Source organism: Triticum urartu, chromosome 7 (assembly GCF_003073215.2).
Source record: "Triticum urartu cultivar G1812 chromosome 7, Tu2.1, whole genome shotgun sequence".
Taxonomy (NCBI): Eukaryota; Viridiplantae; Streptophyta; class Magnoliopsida; order Poales; family Poaceae; genus Triticum; species Triticum urartu.
Genome location: NC_053028.1, coordinates 121,694,290 through 121,707,109, shown reverse-complemented (window position 1 = coordinate 121,707,109; position 12,820 = coordinate 121,694,290).

Here is a 12,820-nt window from a genome sequence, read left to right as displayed (position 1 = left end):
GGAAACTCTATTCCGGCGACCATTCGCGCGGCGGTGGGCATCTACGCGTTGCGGGCGCTCGGCCGCATCCATCTACGCAAGCGGGAGGGGATGAGGTGGTCGGAAACAGCAACGACGACGAGCGAGGCAGCGGCCGGAGCACGGCTATGCACGGGCGCGGGCTACGCTTGGCTAGCAAGCTCACTGAGAGGATGGGCGGGCTCCTAGAGCTGCGTTGAGCACAGTGGTGTGCTTGGCTTCGAGCAATAATGGCTCTAGCCACGACGGCGACGAGGCACGGCGGCGGCGAGCTTCAGCTACGGTGGCCAGGGGGGCTAGAGGAGGGTTTCGACGGCGGGGAGAGAGGGGTTGGGAGCAGGAGCTCACAGGGAGGCGGCGGAGTAGGTCAGTGGGCTCGGGGACGTCCTTGCCGGCGCGAATCGACAGCAAGGGGCTCGGGTGCTCGATGTTGAAGATGACCGCGATGACGATTAAGCAGGGCCTCCTGCGAGGCGTGAGTCGGCGGAGGGGACGTGGGCGGTGTTGCGGTTCTTCCGGACGCGTCAGCGAGGCGAGTGGTGGACGGTGGCCGCGGTGACAGCGAGCGGCGACGACGAGCGCACTCGGGTGTGCTGCGGGGAGAGGAATAGAGGAGGGGAGAGAGAGAGCAGTGAGTGAGGGAGAGGAGAGAGAGGCTTTGAGGTGTCTCCAGGCACGGGATTGGGTTGACGGGGAGCGCGACACGGCGAAGCAGGAGCTGGCGAGGTCGGCTGCGTGCGCTGGCTGCCAGTGGGCACAAGGTTGAAGACAACCTTGCCCCTGGTGGGCTGGGCCAACAGTGCCAGGCCGGCTGGGCTGCCAGGTAAGGCCAGGTAAGCCTTTTCCTTTTCCTGTTTTCTTTTTCTATTTCTGACATTTGTTCTCTATCCAAAATAAATGTTAAAACACTTCCATAAATGCTGAAAATATTTGTGGCATCTAGATATAATATTCTAGAGGCCCTCACCAATTACCAACATTTTTGGAGCCATTAAAAATATTTATATAATTTAAACAGATCCAAATCAAATATTTATGCATTGATTCAAAAATCCAAAATGTGTAGCAAAAATGTGCATCACTTCTGGTTGTTGTTCCCAACATTATCCAAAGAGCATGAACATTTTTGAATAGCATTTTGGGTTCATTGAAAATCCATTTTAAAGTTGAACCTATTTGAATTTGCTTTGGTGCTAGGGTTTGAAACATCCCCATTTCTATTTCATTTGAAAATTTAAACATGATGCACAAAGCAAGCCTAGGACCATACCAGAACTAGCGATGTGACAAGGTATAACCCGGCCCCTCCTGGGCGGGTCATACCTAATAGTTATATCCCCAACAATATGGTTAGTTCATAATCTTTGCTGAAAACTTGAATGCTGGTTTTACATATTTACAGCAAGAAGAGCAAATAGAGTTTGTAAAAGTTTTTTCTTTATCACTTTCAGTTTATCATCTGAATTGCTTGAGGACAAGCAAAGGTTTAAGCTTGGGGAGTTGATACGTCTCCAACGTATCTACTTTTCCGAACACTTTTTCCCTTGTTTTGGACTCTAACTTGCATGATTTGAATGGAACTAACCCGGACTGACGTTGTTTTCAGCAGAATTGCCATGGTGTTATTTTTGTGCAGAAATAAAAGTTCTTGGAATGACCTAAAACTTCACAAAGAATATTTTTGGAATATATAAAAAATACTGGCGAAAGAATCAAGGCCAGGGGGCCACACCCTGTCCACGAGGGTGGGGGCGCGCCTACCCCGCTGGGTGCGCCCCCTGCCTCGTGGGCCCCCTGGTGCTCCACCGACCTGAACTCCAACTCTATTCATGTTCGGGGAGAAAGAAATCAGAGAGAAGTATTCATCATGTTTTACGATACAGAGCCGCCACCAAGTCCTAATCCCTCTCGGGAGGGCTGATCTGGAGTCCTTTCAGGGCTCCGGAGAGGGGAATCCGTCGCCATCGTTATCATCAACCTTCCTCCATCACCAATTTCATGATGCTCACCGCCGTGCGTGAGTAATTCCATCATAGGCTTGCTAGACGGTAATGGGTTGGATGAGATTTATCATGTAATCAAGTTAGTTTTGTTAGGGTTTGATCCTAGTATCCACTATGTTCTGAGATTGATGTTGCTATGACTTTGCTATGCTTAATGCTTGTCACTAGGGCCCGAGTGCCATGATTTCAGATCTGAACCTATTATGTTTTCATGAATATATGTGAGTTCTTGATCCTATCTTGCAAGTCTATAGTCACCTATTATGTGTTATGATCTGTTAAACCCGAAGTGACAATAATCGGGATACTTACCGGTGATGACCGTAGTTTGAGGAGTTCATGTATTCACTATGTATCAATGCTTTGGTCTGGTACTCTATTAAAAGGAGGCCTTAATATCCCTTAGTTTCCAACAGGACCCCGCTGCCACGGGAGGGTAGGACAAAAGATGTCATGCAAGTTATTTTCCATAAGCACGTATGACTATATTCGGAATACATGCCTACATTACATTGATGAACTGGAGCTAGTTCTGCGTCACCCTGTGTTATAACTATTGCATGAGGAATCGCATCCGACATAATTATCCATCACTGATCCATTGCCTACGAGCTTTTCATATATTGATATTTGCTTATTTACTTTTCCTTTGTTACTGATACAATCACTATAAAACCAAAACTATTACTTTTGCTACCGTTACCGCTACTATCATATTACTTTGCTACTAAATACTTTGCTGCAGATATTAAGTTTCTAGGTGTGGTTGAATTGACAACTCAGCTGCTAATACTTGAGTATATTCTTTGGCTCCCCTTGTGTCGAATTAATAAATTTGGGTTGAATACTCTACCCTCGAAAACTGTTGCGATCCTCTATACTTGTGGGTTATCATGTCACAATTTTGGTGGGGACGTGATAAAAATGGCAAGAAAGCATCATTGAATGGCATGATGTAAGCTTTGTTTGCCAAAGAAAGAAGGCGATCTCGGTTTTCATGATCTTCATTCGGTCAATCTTCCTAAGATGGAGCTAAACAAATTTGGAGCTCTTGCAAATTTTGGAGTCTTGCACTAGGTTGTGAAGGCAAAGTACTTTCCACATCAGCACATCTAACAGGCCGGACAAAGGCAAACACTTCCTTAACTTAGCACAACATCGTCACAGGCATACAAACTTTCAAAAGTGGTTGCCTTTGGCGTACTGGCAATTGCGAAAACATCAATATCTGGGAGGATTCCTGGATTCCCTCTAGCCCTAGTCAAATAATCCTCTCATGGTGAGGCGGAATTCTGTTTGATAAAGTGATCCAACTCATCGACCCTAGTACTTGTGTAGGGATGAGAACTTGATACAATCTCTATTCTCATTTGTTCATTCAAACCGCATTTTGTGAATCCCAATGAACTCCAATGGATTTGACGACTTTGTGGAGGGGCAATCCCAGGCTAGACACCTTTTTGTATGATCTTCCTATTATGTCAAGTCGAGACATCAGTATGGCAATCAAGCATGCAACATGGCCTCAAACTCCTCGGGTCTGAACACGGTTTGGAAAAAGCTCTGGAAACTGAGAGTACCAACAAAAGTGAAAATATTCTGTTTGCCGAGCCCTATTGGATATCCCGTTTTAAGTCGACTTTGGTTGATCATCATGTAGGAAACATTGGAGAGTGCCCCATTTGTCAAACCTTCCTTGAGGATGCCATACACTTCTGTTGAAGTGCGCACCGGGGTCGAGCTTTGGAGTCAATTGACCACGAAGGACACGATCATGGAAGCCACCCTTGTGAAATGCTCAAGATCGAAAACACTCAAGCAACTGATGTGTCTTACGGAAAGGTCTATGCCGAACATGGACAATGCAAACCTTTAGGAGGTCATCGCTATTTTAGTGTTGGTATCTCTGGTGGCTAAGGAGATAGAGAATACATAACGAATTGATCTTGTCGCAAAACTAGATGGAAGTTGTTTATCTTAGTGATCTGTGTTACCACCAAGGCAAGCACATGCATCATGAGGACGGAAGAGGAGCCTTGGAAAAAGGCGCGAGTTAGGTTCATCATGTTGGGGAACGTACTATTTCAAAATTTTCCTACGCACACACAAGATCCATCTAGGTGATGCATAGCAACGAGAGGGGGAGAGTGTGTCTACATACCCTCGTAGACCGAAAGCGGAAGCGTTTTGAAACGCGGTTGATGTAGTCAAACGTCTTCGCGATCCAACCGATCAAGTTCCGAACACACGACACCTCCGCGATCTGCACACATTCAGCTCGGTGACGTCCCTCGTACTCTTGATCCAGCTGAGGCCGAGGGAGAGTTTCATCAGCACGACGGCGTGATGACGGTGATGATGAAGTTACCGACGCAGGGCTTCGCCTAAGCACTACAACGATATGACCGAGGTGGAATTCTGTGGACGGGGGCACCGCACACGGCTAAACAATCAACTTGTGTGTCTATGGGGTACCCCCCTCCCCATATATAAAGGAGTGGAGGAGGGGAGGGCCGGCCCTCTCTATGGCGCGCCCAAGGGGGAGTCCTACTCCCAGTAGGAGTAGGTTTCCCCCCCTTCCCTAGTTGGAGTAGGATAAGAAGGAAGAGGGAGAAAGAGGAAAGGAAAGGGGGCCGACCCCCACCCAATTCGGATTGGGCTTGGGGGCGCCCTCCACCTGGCTGCCTCTCCCTCTTTCCCAATAAGGCCCAATAAGGCCCATTGACTCCCCGGGGGGTTCCGGTAACCCCCTGGTACTCCTGTAAATGCCCGAACTCATCCAGAACCATTCTGATGTCCAAACATAGCCTTCCAATATATTGATCTTTATATTCGACCATTTCGAGACTCCTTGTCATTTCTGTGATCACATCCGGGACTCCGAACTACCTTCGATACATCAAAAAACCATAAACTCATTATACCGATCATCATCGAACGTTAAGCGTGCGGACCCTACGAGTTCGAGAACTATGTAGACATGACCGAGACTCACTTCCGATTAATAACCAATAGTGGAACCTGGATGCTGATATTGGTTCCTACATATTCTACGAAGATCTTTATCGGTCAAACCGCATAACAACATACGTTGTTCCCTTTGTCATCGGTATGTTACTTGCCCAAGATTTGATCGTCGGTATCTCAATACCTAGTTCAATCTCGTTACTGGCAAGTCTCTTTACTCGTTCCGTAATGCATCATCCCGCAACTAACTCATTAGTCACATTGCTTGCAAGGCTTATAGTGATGTGCATTACCGAGAGGGCCCAGAGATACATCTCCGACAATCGGAGTGACAAATCCTAATCTCGATCTATGCCAACTCAACAAACACCATCGGAGATACTTGTGGAGCATCTTTATAGTCACCCAGTTACGTTGTGACGTTTGATAGCACACTAAGTGTCCCTTCGGTATTTGGGAGTTGCACAATCTCATAGTCATAGGAACATGTATAAGTTATGGAGAAAGCAATAGCAATAAACTAAATGATTATAGTGCTAAGCTAACGGATGGGTCAAGTCAATCACATCATTCTCTAATGATGTGATCCCATTCATCAAATGATAACTCTTGTCCATGGCTAGGAAACCTAACCATCTTTGATTAACGAGCTAGTCAAGTAGAGGCATACTAGTGACACTCATTTTGTCTATGTATTCACACATGTACTAAGTTTCCGGTTAATACAATTCTAGCATGAATAATAAACATTTATCATGCTATAAGTAAATATAAACAACAACTTTATTATTGCCTCTAGGGCATATTTCCTTTAGTCTCCCACTTGCACTAGAGTCAATAATCTAGATTACATAGTAATGATTCTAACACCCATGGAGTCTTGGTGCTGATCATGTTTTGATCGTGAGAGAGGCTTAGTCAACGGGTCTGCAACATTCAGATATGTATGTATTTTGCAAACCTCTATGTCTCCCTCCTTGACTTGATCGCGGATGGAATTGAAGCCTCTCTTCATGTGCTTGGTTCTCTTGTGAAATCTGGATTCCTCTGCCATGGCAATTGCAGCAATGTTGTCACAAAAGATTTTCATTGGACCCGATGCACTAGGTGTGACACCTAGATCGGATATGAACTCCTTCATCCAGACTCCTTCATTTGTTGCTTCCAAAGCAGCTATGTACTCCGCTCGCACGTAGATCCCGCCACGATGCTTTGCTTAGAACTGCACCAACTGACAGCTCCACCATTCAATAAAAATATGTATCCGGTTTGTGACTTAGAGTCATCTGGATCAGTGTCAAAGCTTGCATCAACGTAACCATTTACGATGAGCTCTTTGTCACCTCCATAAACGAGAAACATATCCTTAGTCCTTTTCAGGTATTTCAGGATATTCTTGACCGCTGTCTAGTGATCCACTCCTGGATTACTTTGGTACCTCCCTGCTAAACTAATAGCAAGGCACACATCAGCTCTGGTACACATCATTGCATAACATGATAGAACCTATGGCTGAAGCATAGGGAATGACCTTCATTTTCTCTCTATCTTCTGTAGTGGTCGGGCATTGAGTCTGACTCAACTTTACACCTTGTAACACAGGCAAGAACCCTTTCTTTGCTTGATCCATTTTGAACTTCTTCAAAACTTTATTAAGGTATGTGCTTTGTGAAAGTCCAATTAAGCGTCTTGATATATATCTATAGATCTTGATGCCTAATATATAAGCAGCTTCACCGAGGTCTTTCATTGAAAAATTCTTATTCAAGTATCCTGTTATGCTATTCAGAAATTCGGTATCATTTCCGATCAACAATATGTCATCCACATATAATATCAGAAATGCTACAGAGCTCCCACTCACTTTCTTGTAAATACAGGCTTCCCCCAAAGTCTGTATAAAACCATATGCTTTGATCACACTATCAAAGCATATACCAACTCCGAGAGGCTTGCACCAGTCCATAAATGGATCGCTAGAGCTTGCACACTTTGTTAGCACCTTTTGGATCGACAAAACCTTCTGGTTCCATCATATACAACTCTTCTTTAAGATATCCATTAAGGAATGCAGTTTTGACATCCATTTGCCAAATTTCATAATCATAAAATGCAGCAATTGCTAACATGATTCGGACGGACTTAAGCATCACTACGGGTGAGAAGGTCTCATCATAGTCAACTCCTTAAACTTGTCGAAAACCTTTTGCAACAAGTCGAGCTTTGTAGACAGTAACATTACCGTCAGCGTCATTCTTCTTCTTGAAGATCCATTTATTCTCTATGGCTTGCCGATCATCGGGCAAGTCAACCAAAGTCCACACTTTGTTCTCATACATGGATCCCATCTAAGATTTCATGGCCTCAAGCCATTTTGCGGAATCTGGGCTCATCATCGCTTCCTCATAGTTCGTACATTCGTCATGGTCAAGTAATATGACCTCCAGAACACGATTACCGTACTACTCTGGTGTGGATCTTACTCTGGTTGACCTATGAGGTTCGGTAGTAACTTGATCGGAAGTTTCATGATCATCATCATTAGCTTCCTCACTAATTGGTGTAGGAATCACTGGAACTGATTTCTGTAATGAACTACTTTCCAATAAGGGAGCAGGTACAATTACCTCATCAAGTTCTACTTACCTCCCACTCACTTCTTTCGAGAGAAACTCCTTCTCTAAAAAGGATCCATTCTTAGCAACGAATATCTTGCCTTCGGATCTGTGATAGAAGGTGTACCTGATACGTCCATTTTGCATCATGCTTTTATATCGATATTTATTGCATTATGGGTTGTTATTACACATTATGTCACAATACTTATGCCTATTCTCTCTTATTTTACAAGGTTTACACGAAGAGGGAGAATGCCGGCAGCTGGAATTCTGGGCTGGAAAAGGAGCAAATATTCGAGACCTATTCTGCACAACTCCAAAAGTCCTGAAACTCCACGGAAGTCAGTTTTGGAATATATAAAAAATATTGGGCGAAGAAAGCACCGGAGGGGGGCCACCCACTGTCACGCCCTCGATGCGACTATATCTCCCACGTGTCAAGGCACGACTTAGAGGCATAATCGCATTGAAGGCATATGTCGCAAGTGAGGTAATCTTCACACAACCCATGTAATATAATAAGGGAAAGAGATACATAGTTGGCTTACAATCGCCACTTCACCCAATTACATGAATAAAGCATTACATCAATCAGATACAATCAAGGCCCGACTACGGAGCCAAAATAAAAGAAGAACCCCAAATGCGACAAAAAGGTCCCCGATCGACCCCAACTGGGCTCCACTACTGATCAACTAGAACGGAACAACACAAAGGACAAGATCTTCATCGAGCTCCTCCTGAGCTTGGTTGCGTCATCTGCACGGACTCATCGGCACCTGCAAGCTGGTTTTGGAAGTATCTGTGAGCCACGGGGACTCAGCAATCTCGCACCCTCGCGATCAAGACTATTTAAGCTTATGGGTAAGGTAAAGGTATGAGGTGGAGCTGCAGCAAAGCGACTAGCACATATGGTGGCTAACATACGCAAATGAGAGCAAGAAGAGAAGGCAAAGCACGTTCGAGAAAGTATGATCAAGAAGTGATCCTAAACAACGTACGTCAAACATAACTCCAACACCGTGTTCACTTCCCGAACTCCGTCGGAAAGAGACCATCACGGTAACACACGCTGTTGATTCATTTTAATTAAGGTCGACTTTAGGTTTTCTACAACCGGACATTAACAAATTCCCATCTGCCCATAACCGCGGGCACGGCTTTCGAAAGTTCAAATCCCTGCAGGGGTGTCCCAACTTAGCCCATCACAAGCTCTCATGGTCAACGAAGGAATAGACCTCCACCCGAGACATTCCGATCAGACTCGGTATCCCGGTACAACAAGACATTTCGACAGGGTAAAACTAAACCAGCAACACCGCCCGAATGTGCCGACAAATCCCGATAGGAGATGCACATATCTCTTTCTCAAGGCACACTCAGATGAGCTAGACGTCGGGTAGGCCAGCCCAGAGTTGCCCCTGGTAGCCCCGGACATCGCTCAGTTGGACCAACACTCAGAGGAGCACTGGCCCGGGGGGGTAAAATAATGATGACCCTTGAGCCGGCCGACTCAAGGGAAAGAAAACGGCTAGGTGGCGAATGGTAAAACCAATGTTGGGCATTGCTGGAAGAGATTTACTTAAGGCGAACTGTCAAGGGGTTCCCATTATAGCCCAACCACGTAAGGGACGCAAAATCCGGGAACATAACACCGATATGACGGAAACTAGGGCGGCAAGAGTGGAACAAAACACCAGGCATAAGGCCGAGCCTTCCACCCTTTACCAAGTATATAGATGCATTAATTAAATAAGATATAATGTGATGTCCCAACAAGGAACAACATCTCCATGTTCCAACAAGGAACAAACTTCAATCTTCACCTGCAACTAACAACGCTATAAGAGGGGCTGAGCAAAGCGGTAACATAGCCAAACAACGGTTTGCTAGGACAAGGTGGGTTAGAGGCTTGGTTCAACAATATAGGAGGCATGATAAGCAAGAGGTAGGTATCGCAGCATAGGCATAGCAAAAGAGTGAGCAACTAAGCAAGCAAAGATAGTAGTGATTTCGAGGGTATGATCATCTTGCCTGAAATCCCGCAAGGAAGAAGAACGAGTCCATGAAGAAGACAAACGGACGTAGTCGAACGGTTCCTCACAAATGCAACGTTAACGGAACCAACCCGAAGAAGCAAACACCGGAAAAGAAGCACACAACATAGTAAACAACCAACACATGAACATGATATGATATGCGGGATGCGGTATGCGATGCATATGCGTGATTTGACAAGAGATGAAAGAACTTGGCCTCAACTTGGAAATCCAAGTGTGCCACTGGAAATATGAGATGAAATCGCTTGAAAATTATATAAAGAACACCGGAATCGGAGTTACGGTTTGGAAATGGCAAGCGTTTCAAATATGACACCGGCCTGCGATATACAGCAAGTAGCCAACTAAATACAATGAGATGAACATGCTACAGCAACCAAACGTGCCAACAAAATACATGGTAGGGATGCCTACAAGATGCTTAACAAAAGTCTATCACTGAGCTACGGCCAATTCATCCATTAACAGGTTCAAACAAGCATGGCAAAAATGCAAACGGTAAACAGATCTCAGACTTAGTGAAATTAATACAAGCCTGGAATTTCAGATCAGGTAGCACTCTTCGGAGCAACAAAACTATATGCTACAGGACCTGAACATGGCAAAGTAGAGCATGCCATGGAGATACTCAAAGAGCTTAACAAAAGTCCCTTAGTGACCTTGAGCCAAAAGGGATCAGAAAATACAATTGCAAGCATGTGAACATAGCAAAAACATAATCAGTTTTCAGACTTAGTGAAAACTGGAACATGCTGAAATATAACTCAAGTAGGCATGTTTACGAGCTCGATGCACTCAGTACAGAGCAAGTCATGACAAGCTAAGCATACACCCATCAAGAAGGCACAAAATGCAAGCTTGACATGGCAAGAACAATGGCATAGCATGCACGGATCAACTACAACATCATCGGCAAAATTGCAAACAAGTTGACAAACTGCCCAGATTCACAAAGTAGCAAAAGTAGAGCTCGATTGACTCAAGCTAGGGTGCTCCATAATTTCAAACAAAGACATGGATGGATAGAGCACTAAAATATTAACAAAACATCCTTACTGATCATCCTCAAAAGAGGCACGGATCACTAGGAAACAACATGAACATATGACAACATGAGATAAACAGCTCCAGGACTTAGTGAAATTACTAAGTCCCTGAAAACAGAATTAGCAAGTGCATCACTTTGCAAGCTTACACAAGTCATCACACACATCACAAAAATACATGGGTTGCACCTCTGGAAAGATGACAAAACCCTTAACAAAACACATGTAGAGCATCAGGGCATAGCATGCACACAATAATCATGGCAAAAATGACAAAAAGCTAAACGGAGTAGCAGATCTGACAATAATCTCAAGTAGCCCTCTTATAACAGCATTTCGGGCATCAAGATGAACTCAAATGAAAATGATGCAATGGAATGAAATGATGTACTCTCTGAGATGAACATTTTGATATGCTATATGCATGAATTGGAGCTACGGATGCAAAGTTACGGCCTGACGAACATGTGCATATGGATCTGGAATTTCAGGACTTAGAAGAAATACCCTCTGGAAACTGGACGGGGTGATGCGGGACGAGGAGATCCGGGCAGCGCGGGGATGTTTGGATCGGGGGAGTGGTGGATCTGGTCCACCCTCCGGGGTCTCGCCGGAGTCAATGGCCGGCCGGAGTTCGAAGCAGCCGGAGGAGAGGCAGGCCGGCGTGGGCAGCGGCCGGATGCGGGCGAGCAGCGTCGGGCGTGGGGTCGGCGCACGGGAGGCGGCGGTCGTCGGCGCACGGGGCGGCGGGCTCGAAGGCGGCCGCGGCGGTCGGCAATGGTGGCGGCGGTGGTCGGCGGAGAGGCGATGCGGCGGCGGGCGCCGATGGGCCGGGGCGGCGCCCGGGGTTGGCGGCGAAGGCCGGGCGGCGGCAGATCCGGGCCCCGCGGGCCAGACCTGGGCCGCGCGGGCCCGTGGCGGCGGAGGAGAGAGGAGGAGGCCAGGTGGCGCGCGGGGATTGGCCCGGAGCGGCGGCGCGGCTGAGGTGGCGGCTCCCCATTGGTGGGAGTGAGGTGGCGGCGGGCGGTGGACACGTCCGGCGCGGCGTGGACACGTCCGGCGGCGAGAGAGGAGTTTTTAGGGTTCATAATTTCGGGGATGGCCACATATTTATAGGTAGAGGGAGCTAGGAGAGTCCAAATGAGGTGCGGTTTTCGGCCACGCGATCGTGATCGAACGCTCTAGATGATGGAGCAGGTTTAGGTGGGTTTTGGGCCAAATTGGAGGGGTGTTGGGCTGCAACACACACGAGGCCTTTTCGGTCCCTCGGTTAACCGTTGGAGTATCAAACGAAGTCCAAATGGTACGAAACTTGACAGGCGGTCTACCGGTAGTAAACCAAGGCCTCTTGGCAAGTCTCGGTCCAATCCGAAAATGTTTAATCCCCACACATGAAAGAAAGGTAGAAATGACCACCGGAGGAGAACGAAGCGCCGGATTGCAAAACGGACAACGGGGAAAATGCTCGGATGCATGAGACGAACATGTATGCAAAAGAAATGCACATGATGACATGATATGCAATGCAAGACATGCAATCAATGACAAGGCAACAACAGCGAATAACTGCACGACACCTGGCACATCGGTCACGGGGCGTTACACCCACCGTCCACGAGGGTGGGGGCGCGCCCTACCCCCTGGGCACGCCCCCTGTCTCGTGGGCCCCCTGGCAGGCCTTCGGTGCCCATCTTTTGCTATATGAAGTCTTTAGCCCTGGAAAAAAATCATAAGCAAGCTTTCGGGACGAAACACCACCGCCACGAGGTGGAACCTTGGCGGAACCAATCTAGGGCTCCGGCGGAGCTGTTCTGCCGGGGAAACATCCCTCCGGGAGGGGGAAATCATCACCATCGTCATCACCGTCGATCCTCTCATCGGGAGGGGGTCAATCTCCATCAACATCTTCACCAGCAACACCTCATATCAAACCCTAGTTCATCTCTTGTATCCAATCTTTGTCTCAAAACCTCAGATTGGTACATGTGGGTTGCTAGTAGTGTTGATTACTCCTTGTAGTTTATGCTAGTTGGTTTACTTGGTGGAAGATCATATGTTCAGATCCTTTATGCATATTAATACCCCTCTGATTATGAACATGAATATGA